We start from the raw sequence: 14,656 nt of genomic DNA, 5'->3' as shown, positions 1-14,656 counted from the left end.
GCTTTGTGTTGCGTGGCTTAAATACAGCACCTGGCATGCATTACAATATGTGCATGTATATGTGGGTCTGCGTATGTGTAATATATTTGTCAAAATTGTTTATATCCATGATATATATACGTCTGTGTTTATGTATATACAAGCACGTATGTGTACAGCATATGTGTACATATGTATATGATTTGATGTATTAGCCCTTGTAGTATATACATAGGCATATGGATACGTACGTTTATATGTATCACAGCAATTATTTAAAAACACAACATATTTGTCCATAACACTGACTTTAAAATATATAATAGGCGACGTTTCGGGCGTTTGCCCTTACAGGCTTTTCTTTTTGACAGATATATTGTTAATTGTGCACCACTGACAGCCAGACTGCAGTTTGTAAAATACTAAATACCTTTACATATATATCTGTGCAAGTGCGTGCGTTTGTGTAAAATAATTGTTTTATTTAATGTATTATACGTACAGTATATATTTATAGTGCATGTGCATTAGGATCCACTGATGATTGACAAATACATATGCTACATACATACATATGTATACATAAACATTTCAAGATCACCCATATAACCTGTCAAATTCTGGGGCGTACAAGGGGATGGGTGGCCAGTACCTCGCCCGGCCGCCTTTGTCTCCCCAGCGACGATGTTTACTACACACCGCACCAGGTACACATTTGAGGCTGAGCCGACCTCGGGGAGGCCCAGGTCCGGTTCAGATAATCGTCCCTGGGTGTTGGCCGTGGACGGGAATCGAACTCGAGTCGCCGGGTTCGCATACACGTTCTCAGGGTATACATAACACGTACGTATGCTACACGTGTGTGTGTGTGTACCATACGTACGCATACACATTTCACACTTCGTACAAGACCTATCACCAGAGCCTCCCTCTCAAAAAGACCCATCATCTAGCAGTGGCGTGAGTCATTTGATGGCTTCACTTTCACCCTGTGTGTGTGTCAAAGTCTCTGATCGTCTGCGTAGCTGCTAGCGCCTATGCTGCGCTACGAACCCGGCCACCCGAGTTCGATTCCCGCTCACGGCCAACATCAGTGGCGGTTATCTGAACCGGTTCTGGGCCTCCCCTAGGTCGACTCGGCCTCAAGTGAGTGCCTGGCGCGTTGTGTAATAAACATCGACACTAGGGAGCCGAGGTAGTTCGCTAACAGCACTTTCCCTAACAGTCTGTTAAGGCTAAACGGGGGATCTTTAGTCTTTCTATACGGGGGATTCATCTTCTTGGTTCTTTTCTGTAAAGTCATGAAGACCAGGTCTGTCGGGGAACCGCTGTCTCTGAGGACGGCTGCTTGCGTTGTGGCCGAAACGTCGTGAGAATTTTTTATTATGTTTGATTTTTATTATTTTATTGTTTCCCTTCTACGTGACTTTACCGAAAGAACCAATAAGATGAATCCCTGCAGTCACGAAAGCTTTAAATCGAAATCTATACGGGGGATCTTTGTCTATGCGATATGAACAGCGGCAAAGCCGAGTTCGATTCGTCGGCCACGGCTAACATCAGTGGCGAGTGATAATTAAACTCAACCCGTTCTGGGCCAATACCCCCGCTCAGCTTGGTGAAGTATGATCAAGTGAGTCCATCCAGCAGTGGATGAATTCGTCCGTGCAAGTGTACGCGGCGTAGTATAGGAGGAGTGCTGTGTACGATGCTGGTGATTTGTACGCTGGCCCCCGAAGGACGCTGCCGTAAACACGGCTAACAAACGCGCACGTGTATTTAAAGTGCGTTCACGGCCAAGTGTAACAAACAAAACAACAACGAAATAAATAAACAATCCCGGATGGACATCCCCATCCCCCCCCATCCATGTGCTCCACGCACGTTCACAGATACGGGGAGGAGGCTCCATTCGCAAGGAGGGACCCAGAATGGTCACGGCCTGAAAGCTGAGATCTCCCCAGAGCCTGGCCCAGCCTCACCTCATCCTCCTCCTCCACCACCTCCTCCACCATCTCATCCTCCACCACCTCATCCTCCACCACCACCTCATCATCCTCCTCCACCTCATCCTGCTCCACCACCTCAACCTCCACCACCTCATCCTCCACCACCTCATCCTCCACCACCACCTCAACCTCCACCACCTCATCCTCCACCACCTCATCCTCCACCACCACCTCATCCTCCACCACCTCCTCATCCTGCTCCACCACCTCAACCTCCACCACCTCATCCTCCTCCATCACCTCATCCACCACCACCACCACCTCATCCTCCACCACCACCTCAACCTCCACCACCACCACCTCAACCTCATCCTCCTCCACCTCCTCAACCTCCACCACCACCACCTCAACCTCCACCACCACCTCAACCTCCACCACCACCTCAACCTCATCCTCCACCACCTCATCCTCCACCACCACCTCAACCTCAACCTCCACCTCATCCTCCACCACCACCTCAACCTCCACCACCACCTCAACCTCCACCACCACCTCAACCTCATCCTCCACCACCTCATCCTCCACCACCACCTCATCCTCCACCACCTCCTCAACCTCCACCACCACCACCTCAACCTCCACCACCACCTCATCATGCTCCACCACCTCAACCTCCACCACCTCCACCACCACCACCTCCTCCACCACCACCTCCTCCACCACCTCATCCTCCACCACCTCCTCATCCACCACCTCAACCTCCTCCACCACCACCTCTTCAACCTCCACCACCTCATCCTCCACCACCTCCTCATCCTCCTCCACCACCTCCACCACCACCTCATCCTCCTCGATCTCATCACCCTCCCTCCACTGCGTCAACACCGCCACTAACTAATCACCACCGCCACCAACAATCTCAACGCTCAGTTTTTGTTGTTGTTTAAACACGTAGGCTTTCGTGATTATTGTCATCGGTAAATGTCGTCGGTTTATTCTCCAAACACACCGGTGCGCTGAAGTAGTAACTAATTGACACGTTTTTGTCTACGTGACAAACCTTGCTAATGGCTGTGTCGGGTGGTGTCGGGTTAACGACACATTTATATATTTACGCGATCAAACCCCAAAAAACAAATCTTTATTACGGCTCAACTCTCAATGCTTCTCCCATCCATCAGCTCACTACCACAACCACGAACAAACCACAACCACCCCAGTTTCCTATCCCCATGCCCTGATCTAACTACCACCACCCATCCACAACCAACGTTCCCTCATCTCCCCACCACCATCATCATCATCACAACTCATTGCTCCTCCATCATCCCACCTCCACCAACACGACCAACCACTACCATCATCTTCCCTCCATCGCACCGGCAACCCTCCCACCATCATCAAAGACCTCCCCCCGTGTAGCCTAAGGGGCCGTCCATAAATGACGTCACGCACCTAGGGGGGGGGGGTTGAGAAATGTGGCGTCACATCAAAATGCGCAACTTTAAATAAATATAGACAACACGTTCTTCATAATTAAATAGACTTTTTAATAAATGTGTTCTCCTACAACATCAGAGTGCAGCGCCACATTAAATACGCACTACAATGACAATAGTTGAAAGCGATTTGAATTGTGTTTTTTTTTGGGGGGGGGGGCAGAGCTTTGTGACGTCATATTTGAGGGGGGGGGGTGTCTGACTTTTTGTGACGTCGTGTGACGAGGGGGGGGGTCAAAAATCGTCCAAAATCGCGTGACGTCATTTATGGACGGCCCCTTAACAGACTGTTAGGGGCAATTGCTGTTAGCGAGCACCTATGAAACCTGGCACGGTACACGGCGTGTGGACGTGCCAGTACCGCACCCGGCCGCCTTTGTCTCCCTAGGAGCGATGTCTACACCCTGGTGTTTGCTGCGAATGGGAATCGAACTCGGGTGGTCGGGTTCGTAGCGTAGCTCCCTAGCTGCTACACCACCACGCCCCACCATCAACCACAATCACCACAACCACCATCACCACAACCACCATCAACCACAATCACCACAACCACCATCACCACAACCACCATCAACCACAATCACCACAACCATCACCACAACCACCACCATCAATCACTCTCATCACAACCACAATCACCACAACAACCATCAACCACCATCAACATCAACCACAATCACCATCAACCACCTATCACCACTGAACCACCATCAACCACAATCACCACAACCACCATCAACATGAACCACAATCACCATCATCACTGTAATCGCCACCACCACCACAATCAACCACAACCACCATCACTACAACCACCATCAACCACAACCACCATCATCACCATCACAATCATCAACCACCACCATCAACCACAACCACCATCACGACAGCCACCATCAACCACAACCACCACAACCACCATCATCCCCATCAAAAACCATCATCCACCACAACCACCATCAACCACAATCACCATCATCCATAACCACCATCATCCACCACAACCACCATCTTAATCACAACCACCATCATCATAACCACCATCAATCACCACAACCACCATTATCACCACAACCACCATCAACCATTATCATTACCGCAACCATCACCATCATCACCACAACCACCATCAACCACTATCATTACAACCACCATCATTACCACAACCACCATCAACCACTATCATTACAACCACCATCACCACCACAACCACCATCATCACCACAACCACCATCACCACCACAACCACCATCAACCACTATCATTACAACCACCATCATCACCACAACCACCATCACCACCACAACCACCATCAACCACTATCATTACAACCACCATCATTACCACAACCACCATCAACCACTATCATTACCACAACCATCACCATCACCACCACAACCACCAACATCACCACCATCATCACCACAACCACCATCACCACCACAACCACCATCAACCACTATCATTACAACCACCATCATCACCACAACCACCATCAACCACTATCATTACCACAACCACCACCATCAACCACTACCATCACCACAACCACCATCACCATCATCACCACAACCACCATCATCACCACAATCACCATGAACCACCACCAACAACCACCACCACCACCACCCCAACCACCACCATCAACCACAACCAACCGCCCTCCCAACCCCAATAGTAGTCACGTGACGTGCCAGGCGGTTGCCATGGTGACGTCATGCAGATTTATGCAAATCTCGCGACAACCGCGAGGCGCCTCTGAGGGCCCCGCGCGATTCTTCTTCTTTTGATGCCAGAAATTTTTTGTTTTTAAATAAAATTGTCCACCCTCACTGACGACATTGCTCTCTTTCTCTCTCTCTCTCTCTGTCTGTCCTTATCCTCAATCAATGCGCAGTGGTGGGCAGCAGTGGCAGTCTTAATTATGACGACGTCCAACTTGCTCGCGACGCCGTTAATAACTTGACTTTTGACCAAATATTTAGAGAATTTTTTTGTTGTTGTTCATTTTTTTCCGACCTCCTAACGATTAATTGACGATTCACCCAACATTTTGAGCATTTTTTCGTCGTTATTTTTTTTCCACCTCCAAACGATACATTGACGTTTGACCAAACATTTTGAGCATTTTTTGTCGTAAATTTTATTTATTTCCGCCTCCAAACAATAAATTGTCGTTTGACCAAACATTTTGATCATTTTGTTGTTAATTTATTTCCACCTCCAAACGATACATTGACGTTTGACCAAACATTTTGAGCATTTTTTGTCGTAAATTTTATTTATTTCCGCCTCCAAACAATAAATTGTCGTTTCACCAAACATTTTGATCATTTTGTTGTTAATTTATTTCCACCTCCAAACGATAAATTGACGTTTCACCAAACACTTTGACCATTTTTTGTCGCAAATTTTATTTTTCCCCACCTCCAAACGATAAATTGACGTTTCACCAAACACTTTGACCAATTTTTTCGTCGAAAATTTTTTTCCCCACCTCAAAACGAGAACGTCACCCACAGTGTGTGGACTGTTGCACAGCCTTTTGACGCCAAGTACTGATTCGCATTGTCAGTGGGCACGAGAATCGCCTCGTCCCGTTCGAGTGCATCGCTACGGTGCCCTTGTGTGTTTGCCGGACAGGGCGACCTCGTGTGACCCCTTCTCCGAGGCTCTCGTGTCGCGTAAGAGGAGGTTAATAAAGCCACTCGGTCCGAATATTCATTTTTTATATTTTGGTCTTCACGGTGTCACGATTAAACGTTCGGCGTCGTGCGGAACGTGGCGAAAGAACATCACGCACACAGAGAAACCAACACCCAGACACACCAACACACAGACACCAACACCCACACACACTAACACCCACACACACTAACACCTACACACACCAACACCCACACACACCAACACACACACACACACCAACACACACCAACGCTCACACATACCAACACTCACACACACCAACACACATACACACCAACACTCAACAACACACCAACACCCAGACACACCAACACTCACACACACCAACACCCAGACACATCCACACACACACCAACACATACCCCAACACCCAGACACACCAACACCCAGACACACCAACACCCAGACACACCAACACCCAAACACACCAACACTCACACACACTAACACTCAGACACACCAACACACACACACACGAACACACACACACACACACACCAACACATACCCCAACACCCAGACAAACCAACACCCAGACACACCAACACACACACACACCAACAGCCAGACACACCAACACTCAGACACACCAACACACCCACACACCAACACTCACACACACCAACACTCACACACACACACCAACACACACACACCAACATTCTCACACGCCAACACCCAGACACACCAACACACACACACACCAACACACACACACCAACACTCACACACACCAACACCCAGACACACCAACTCCCAGACACACCAACACTCACACACACCAACACCCAGACACACCAACACTCACACACACTAACACCCTGACACAAAAACACCCAGACACACCAACTCCCAGACACACCAACACTCAGACACACCAACACTCAGATACACCTACACTCACACACACCAACACCCAGACACACCAACACCCAGACACACCAATACACAGACTCACCAATACTCACACACACCAACACTCACACACACCAACACACACACACCAACACCCAGACACACCAACACCCAGACACACCAACACACAGACTCACCAATACTCACACACACCAACACCCAGACACACCAATACTCACACACACCAACACCCAGACACACCAACACTCACACACACCAACACCCAGACACACCAACACCCAGACACACCAACACACAGACTCACCAATACTCACACACGCCAACACCCAGACACACCAACACTCAGACACACTAACACCCAGACACACCAACACACAGACTCACCAATACTCACACACACCAACACCCAGACACACCAACACTCAGACACACCCACACTCACACACACCAACACCCAGACACACCAACACTCACACACACCAACACTCACACACACCAACACCCAGACACACCGAACACCAGACACACCAACACCCAGACACACCAACACTCAGACACACCAACACTCAGACACACCCACACTCACACACACCAACACCCAGACACACCAACACCCAGACACACCAATACTCACACACACCAACACTCACACACTCCAACACACACACCAATACACACACACCAACACTCACACACACCAACACCCAGACACACCAACACCCAGACACACCAACACCCAGACACACCAACACTCACACACACACCAACACCCAGACACACCAACACCCACCAACACCTACACACACCAACACCCAGACACACCAACACCCACCCACACACACACCAACACTCAGACACACCAAACACTCACACACACCAACACCCACACACACCAACACTCACACACACCAACACACACCAACACCCAGACACACCAACACTCACGCACACACCAACACCCAGACACACCAATACACACCAACACCCAGACACACCAACACCCAGACACACCAACATCCACACACACACACCAACACTCACACACACCAACACCCAGACACACCAACACACACCAACACCCAGACACACCAACACCCAGACACACCAACACACACCAACACCCAGACACACCAACACCCAGACACACCAACACCCACACACACACCAACACTCAGACACACCAAACACCCACACACACCAACACACACCAACACCCAGACACACCAACACTCACACACACACCAACACCCAGACACACCAACACACACCAACACCCAGACACACCAACACACACCAACACCCAGACACACCAACACCCAGACACACCAACACCCAGACACACCAACACTCTCACACACCAACACTCACACACACCAACAACCAGACACACCAACACCCAGACACACCAACACACACACCAACACACACACACACCAACACTCACACACACCAACACCCAGACACACCAAAACACACACCAACACACACACACCAACACTCACACACACCAACACCCAGACACACCCACACCCAGACACACCAACACTCACACACACCAACACACACACCAACACCCAGACACACCAACACACACTCACACCAATACCCAGACACACCAAAACCCAGACACCCCAACACACAGACACACCAACACCCAGACACACCAACTCCACACACACCAACACTCAGACAAACCAACACCCAGACACACCAACACCCAGACACACCAATACTCAGACACCCCAACACCCAGACACCCCAACACACAGACACACCAACAGCCACACACACCAACACTCACACACACCAACACCCAGACACACCAACACTCACACACACCAACACTCACACACACCAACACCCAGACACACCAACACTCACACACACCAACACCCAGACACACCAACACCCAGACACACCAACACTCACACCCACACACACCAACACTCACACACACCAACACCCAGATACACCAACACTCACACACACACCAACACTCACACACACCAACACTCACACACACCAACACCCAGACACACCAACACTCACACACACACCAACACTCACACACACCAACACACAGACACACCAACACCCAGACACACCAACACCCAGACACCCCAACACCCACACGCGGTTTGCCCACCGCTAATTGAATGTCCGTTCGTGAACGCGGATCAGCATTTGAATGAAAACCATGCTCGTTCCCACGCCAGCCTTGATTGTCTGTCCAGACAAGATGAGGATTGCCCTTCCATGTAACCTTGACAGACTGTTGGGGCAAGTGCTGTTAGCGAGCACAGATGAAGGCCGGCACGGCACACGAGGGGGTGCGTGGCCAGCACCACGCCCGGCCGCCTTTGTCTCCCCACAGTGACGATGTTAACTACACACCGCACCAGGTTACTCATTCGAGGCTGAGTCGACCTAGGGGAGAGGCCCAGGACGGGTTCAGATAATCATCACCGTTGTTGATGGCCGTGAGCGGGAATCGAACTCGGGTCGCCGGATTCCTTAGCGCAGCGTAGCGCTAACCGCTGCACCACCGCTCACTCCACTCTGCTCACCTCCCTAAACCACGACCGCCCACCACCGCTTGCAAACCCCTTGAACACCTTTTATTAAGAACACTTGCGCCCGTCTGGAACGTTCAGGCTGCTCCTGCCTTCGATCCATCCCTGGGTCAACCAGACTGGATCGTGTGAGGAACTCGCAGATACATTTTTAAAGATCTGGAATCACCGTTCCACGCCCAAGCAGCTTCTGTTTGGCCGGATAGAGGGGGGAGCTAAACGGGCGCGACACGGGCTGTAAAAAATTAACCCGTAAAAACAAAGTTTTTCACTATAAATCCTTTATATGCATGGCGGCTAGAGTTATCTCGTCCTCTGGCTTGAGATGTCTGCCACCTATGGGTCAGATGATTGCCTGCCACCATTAAGCAATTGGTAATTAAATATAATTTATTTTTTCCTAAAAAGTGTAAAATTTTGGGAAAAAAATTTCACGAAAATAAATTGTCACGCACAACGAGTCTGTGTGCAAAATGTCAGCTCGATTGGATCACGGGAAGTGGGTTAAAAAACGACCGAAAGATTTGCACGGTCGTAAGCGCGCAAGCAAGCAAGCAAGTGAACTTAATATAAAGGATTTAAAAATAGAGACAGAGCTGATGTGGCACAGAAGGACGTGGAGCTGAGCGGACATGCCAATGACCGGCACCAGCGGTGTTAAGGTCAGCCTCTGTTGAGGAGGCTCGTGAAGGACGCAGCTGGGCAGTTTTGAGGCAGTCGCCCTCCCAACCTCAACTGGGGATGGAACGCCGGGCGGCTGAAACGCAGCAACTTTGCGCAGTGGGGTGCAAAGGTGGTGCATGTGCCGGTCACCCAAGATAAGTCGACCCGTGGCACCTGGGTCTGTCCTGTGATCTCCTGCCAGCAGCGAGCTTATCGACGCTTCAACGTGACCTCGAGGTGCACCAAGCTTGGCACAAGCGCCGTGGTGACATCACTGAGATTTTGTTGATAATGGTGGCTGTTAACATTTTTTCCCGTGTGTCTGTATGTGTACTCTACGCATAGATGTGTGTGTGTGTGCGCGCATCTAAGTACGTACGTGGGAGTGTGCGTGTGTGTGTTTTTTTTACGGTCGCACTATGCGTCTTCAACGTGCGCGTTTCTCTCCCAAGCGAATCGCGAACCACAGCCCATTTTATATTGAAAAGACATTAAAAAAAAACCTCGGAGTCCCATAGAAGACGCGCAAGAAAGGCGTTCACAATGGGCCCTTTTCAGCTCAATTTAGCTCTGGGAATACAAACCCAGCCTCTGAGCGTCCTTAAGCCAAACCACAGGCTTGCGAGTCGCTGGTCATCAACCCCACACCCCCCTCTATTCCCTTTCTCTCTCTCTATGCCCCCATCATCACCACCGCCCCTCTCCCCAAACTCTCCAAAACAATCCCTCACGCTCACCCCCCCCCCCCCCCCAAGGCTCTTCCCTTACTGCTCGCACTCGCTGGGGTCTGTCCGCCGTGATGTGCATACCTAAGTACGTCTTTAGAACAACAACAAAAACACGCACGCGCGAGAGAGAGAGAGAGGATTCCAGGCACGGTCATCACCACCGCCACCACCACCGCCACCGCCACCACGATTCAATGGAATTCCTCCCTTGCCCGCCCGCGTTCCACATGGAGGCAACAAAGGACCGCCCGTGGAACCAGGCAAAACAAAGTTTGCAATCGGTTACTTTAAATAAAAAAAAAGTTTTCTTTTGGGTCCAGGTGAGAAGAGAGAGAGAGAGAGAGCGCGCAGTGTGTGTTGGATACAAAGTGGTCTCCAGCGATGCGGACACGACTGGGGTTTGAAATCGACCTAAAATGTTGGCGACGTTGCACCGCCACCTCCCCACTCTGCCCTGCCACGTGACCGATGTGGTCTTGGACGCGTCGCGTCTCGCCTGGTTGAGTCTGGTTTTCACACTTGGATGGGTGACAACAACAACGACAAAGACAAAGATCCCCCATATATCTTCTTGGTTCTTTCGGTAAAGTCACGTAGAAGGGAAATAATAAAATTATAAAAATAAAACATAATAAAATAATAAATCTCACGACGTTTCGGCCACAACGCAAGCAGCCGTCCTCAGGTGAAGAACAGGTCTGTCGGAAAGACAGCGTCTGAATGAAGATTCATTCCGACGCTGTCTTTCAAGAAGATGAATCCCTGCAGTCACGAAAACTTTAAATCGAAAAAATCCCCCATATAGCCTAAACAACTGTTGGGGCAAGTGCTGTTAGCGAGCACCTATGAAGGCCGGCACGGTACACGAGGGGGTGGGTGGCCAGCACCACGCCCGGCCGCCTTTGCCTCCCCACAAATGGCGATGTTTTTACACACCGCACCAGGCACCCATTTGAGGCCGAGTCCACCTAGGGGAGGCCCAGAACCGGCTCAGATAATCGTCGCTGGCGTTGGCCGTGAGCGAGAATCGAACTCGGATCACTGGGGCTTGCCAGGTGTTGTAGGCATGGGGCTGTGGTCCAGGTTGTGACAGTGCCGAGTGTCTATCCCAGCGCGGTGTTGGGTTGTCTCCGTGTTCTCCGGCCTCATCCTAACCCCCTCTCGTGAACAATGGGATTCATGGGCAAACATCCCAATGTGGCCGCACCCTCCTGATAATGAACCTCGAGACTCAGCTATTGTTGCGCGGTGGCTAGGAGATGTTAACTACCTCGCCTGGCATGCGGGAGCTCGTAGGTTCGATACCGACCCCGACGCCTGCTGTGTACTTGGGAGTTGACGTGTATCTCTCCTCGGGGTTTTCCCCTCCACATTTAGAAACATGCGTTTTTGAGCGTTTGGGTGCTATACATTACCGCATAAATTATAGCTCGCTGAGGGATCATTTGTGGCCAAGTCGCTTCTGAAAAATAGATCTATAGCTCAGTGATCGTTACCTGGCAAAAGTAAATAGGTTTATCTTCTTGGTTCTTTCGGTAAAGTCACGTAGAAGGGAAGTAATAAAATAATAAAAATAAAACATAATAAAATAATTCTCACGACGTTTCGGCCACAACGCAATCAGTGGCCGAAACGTCGTGAGAATTATTTTATTATGTTTTATTTTTATTATTTTATTACTTCCCTTCTACGTGACTTTACCGAAAGAACCAAGAAGATGAATCCCTGCAGTCACGAAAGCTTTAAATCGAAATTTAAATAGGATTACTTTTAGTCTAGTTAAGTTTTCATAGAATATACAGAATTGTATACCCACATCACGTTACAAATGTGTTCCAGACGGTTCTGATATCCCTCGCCGTACTGACGTTAGCCGTGGTCGGGAATGAAACTCACTCAGATCGTGTCTGGCAGCATGATGCAGTGCGCTCACCTTATTCTTAGGTTTTTTCGGTAAAGTCACGTAGGTAAAAATTCAAATTAATAAAAGAAAAATTTAATAAAAATAAAATAAAAATCCCCGCACTCTGTGATTTTTATTTTATTTTTATTTTATTTTAATTTTATTAATTTAATTGTTTTACCTACGTGACTACCGAAAAACCCTAACAATATGAATCCTTACAGTAACGAAAGCTTCAAATCTAGAATTAGTGCGCTCACCGTTTCACCACCGCTCATCAGCTCAGCCTTGCTCGATCCACCGTTGGCTGAGACCCTCCCTAAGCCGCTAATCCAGCGGTCGGGAACCTATGGCTCGCGAGCCATATATGGCTCTTCCGGTGACGGCATATGGCTCCCAGACAATTTTGAGTTGAAAAAAATAATAATAATAAAATAATAATAAAATCAGTTTGGAACTGATTTTAAAATACTTGTGATATTGCTAAATAATACTGTGTCATTTTAAAGTAAACAGAAATTAGTTTTGAAGAAAAATTTCACGGGTCACGGGTCCCGTGACCAGAAGTCGCATTAAAAGTAAGACATATTTAATTTATTATACGTTAAAATACTATATGGCTCTCAATGAAAGATATTTAGAAATATTTGGCTTTTATGGCTCTCCCAGTCAAAAAGGTTCCCGACTCCTGCGCTAATCTGTCACGTATCCTTCCCAACGGCAGTCGGTGCATTCTCAGACAATGCCCGGCCAAAGAAGAAACCCCACAACACACGCACATCGCACATTGCGCACCGGGTAAGGGTCCATTAAGGGGCACTTTATAGGTCTCAATAAAGTTTTGTAGGGGCGCCTTGTTGTGTCTCGGTGGGGTGGTTGGGTGGGTGGGCGTGGGCGGCTACACACCCCGCGGACTGGACGCAAATCCACACTTGTTCTTATCGAGTGGCTCGCTGTTTGTTTAAGTGCGCGCTAACCACATTGCGTCGCACGCCCGCCCGCCCGACCACCCACCACCACCACCAACCAACCAACCACACAACTCCCGCCTTTTGTCTCCCGCTGTGTAAACATCCTAAGCTGCTTGGACACACAGCGGCGTGAGTCGCCGCCGTCGGGACGGGGTTGTTTGGCAATGGGGCCGCACAAAAGAGGCCAGGCGCGGGCTTGCTTGGATTGAATCGAAGCTGCTGAAATGATGAAATCTGAAAAGGCGACGCCGGCCGATGAGTTATGTGAAGAGGAAAGTAAAAAGATTTTGTATGCAGAGACACGGATACATAAATAACACATTGTCCGTTTAGCTTATTTTGTTAATATGATAAAAAAAAATATTGCTGTGGTTTTCCCACCTGATGATGATTGCTTGTGTTGCAATCGAAACGTGGTGATTTATTTTATTTTTTCCCTACGTGACTTTACCGAAAGAACCAAAGAGTATGGATTCCTGCCGGCACGAAAGCTTTAAGTCGAGATCAAAGCCAAGTTTTTTTAAATATTATAATATATTATATAAAATATATTATATATTAGACGTTTCAGTTCATCAGCCGATCACAGTGATGAATTCAAGACCCAGAGAATGTGTATTTATTGACAGTGATTTTTCTTACACGAAATTTGTTTTATTAATGTAGGGCCCGATTTAAATAGCTTTTAGATTCTGGACCATAATATGAGTTAATATGAAGAAATAAATATTTAGTTTATGAGACGATATTTTGCAAAAGGGACGATACGATTACCATCGACCTTATATCGTACATTTTCCACTTAC

This window comes from Lethenteron reissneri, chromosome 50 (genome assembly GCF_015708825.2).
Source record: "Lethenteron reissneri isolate LAM-NWPU_2019-01 chromosome 50, ASM1570882v1, whole genome shotgun sequence".
Classification (NCBI taxonomy): Eukaryota; Metazoa; Chordata; class Hyperoartia; order Petromyzontiformes; family Petromyzontidae; genus Lethenteron; species Lethenteron reissneri.
This window is presented reverse-complemented; position numbering follows the sequence as displayed.